This window comes from Silene latifolia, chromosome 1 (genome assembly GCF_048544455.1).
Source record: "Silene latifolia isolate original U9 population chromosome 1, ASM4854445v1, whole genome shotgun sequence".
NCBI classification, from domain to species: domain Eukaryota; kingdom Viridiplantae; phylum Streptophyta; class Magnoliopsida; order Caryophyllales; family Caryophyllaceae; genus Silene; species Silene latifolia.
Window position 1 is genome coordinate 157,818,274 of NC_133526.1, and position 2,273 is coordinate 157,820,546.

Below are 2,273 nucleotides of genomic sequence, written 5' to 3' on the forward strand. Positions count from 1 at the left end.
ACTGAATTGATCGTATTGAGTATGTTATCACAACATTTGGTAACCGGCATGATTTTATGATTGATCAGTTCAAAGATATATATATTGTGTTGCATTAATTTCTTTTGAGCATTCATATGCATTGGAGATGGAGGATGTTGTGGTGATGTGGTGTGGTGAAGATGATGTTGTGATAAGGCCCGGGGCGGGTTCTCGCAGACTTGCCCTGGTGTCCTCAACAAGCGAGTGCGGATCGGCTACGGTCGATATATAGTCTACCGGGGATCGGTATGGCTGGGTGTTCCGGGTTATGAGATATGAGTTGAGATGGAGATGGAGGTGACGGAGGAGCATGCATATCATATTTTGTTGTTTCATTGTATTCCCTACTCAACCTCGTGGTTGACCACTGTGTATTAGTGAACACCGTGACGATCCAAATATTGGGGAGCGAGGCTTGACAGGTTTATGAGATAGGTGGGAGCTTGATGGGCGTGAGACACTGGGATCGAAGACTTAGTAGCTAGATCATCATTTAGAAGACTTTCACTTTCATTTATGTTAGTTCCTTGTAATTTGATGTAAAAGAGGTTTTGTAATAATTAAGTTAAAGTAATTATATATTTTGCCTTGGAGTTTAATTTGTTATTCACTACCTCGGGAAACCGAGATGGTAACAGTCCGGTTTATTAGGGAATGTCTTGCTAAAGGCTCCTTTATAAATCGGGGTGTTACAAAGTGGTATCAGAACGAACGATCCTCAGGCCTAAACCAATGAACCCAATGAACGTAGGATGTGTCTAAATAAAATGAACCCCTGGAAATAAACTGTTAGGAGCTCACAGTGCGGTTAAGAAGGCGCCCTTAATACGTGCTCTTTTGCCCTCTCGCTTTTGAACCGTAACCCGAGAGAAAATTGAGTGAATGGGGTAGTTAGAAGGAAAACCTTGGATATAATCGAGTTGATGTATACCTTGAGACCCATATATTCTAACCATTCTGCAGGACAACGTCACGGTAAGTATTTTGTATGAATTATGACGTGATCATATGATGTTGTGGAGATGAGAAATAGATTTTCGTGTTCAGATTGATAATCAATGAAGTGTTAGATTGTGGTAATCGTGAGCGTGAAAATAATTGCGAATTGATGATATTTATCTGGATGGATGTGAATGACGTGTTAATAGTGCTATTATGTCTAGTGATATGCGGTTATGTGATCCCGAAGCCATGCTAGTATAGTATTGTGATAGTAATCAGAAACACTATTGAATTGCTTGTTTCTAGTCATAGCAATCGTGATTTAGATGTAAGGAGTAGATCGAGATGCGAAGGGATTCTATGGGATAGATGTTTACGTAAGTACAAAGTGTGAGATTTAAGTTGGGATGGGTTAGTATACATAGTATGTTCATAAGAGCTTGTAACATAGTAAAGAATAACCTAGTGCTGAAACTCGTTTTGTTCGATTTTACTCTTTAATTGACCTTACTGCCATTTCTTATCTGTTTATTGCCTATGGATGAAAATTTTATGAGAAATAGCCTCGTGAGTTAGTGTTCATTTGGCGTTAGTTTCATGCTTATAGGATATATGGATTAGGAGTAATAAATAATTTAGTGGGCTGTGGTCAGGAAGTTCCTGTGCAGTGATGTTTCGACCAACGATTTTGTAAAAATCCTCATTTAAATTGTATTAATAATTTTTGCATAATTCCAACTCCATCGTTCAGAAGATTCACATATGTTTTCAAATTGATAAGCCATGAAAATTCTTGATGTCTCTATATTAAATGGTAAGTTTTGCAAACTGACCCAAGTTTCGGACCAATTGCTGTCACATACTTGTTTGGACCAACTGAGTTGTAAAATCCTTTAAAAATTGAATTCTTGAGCTTTGGACCTCATTCTTTTTCTCACGAATTATTAACTCTCTGTATGTTATAAAAAGTAATATAACTCAAGTTTTCGTTGAACGGTTATTTATTCGTGATTTTTTTTTTGGAAGTTACAACGTGAATCATAACTTTTAAAATGTGAATGCTATGTTGAGTTTTCATGCAGTTGTTCGATTATTTCATGAGCCTTATTAATGTGAAATTATAGTGTACTTATATGATGATAGTAGCACACATATTCATTGGTTATGTATCTTAACTAGTGATAAAAAAAAATTAAAGTTTAGTTTATAACATTGTTGGCATGATAGTATGAGTGAAATTGAATAGCCTAATTTGATTCTTAATCGAGGGTGAAATATTTTATACGAGTCCAGTTGTTTGCATATTTTAT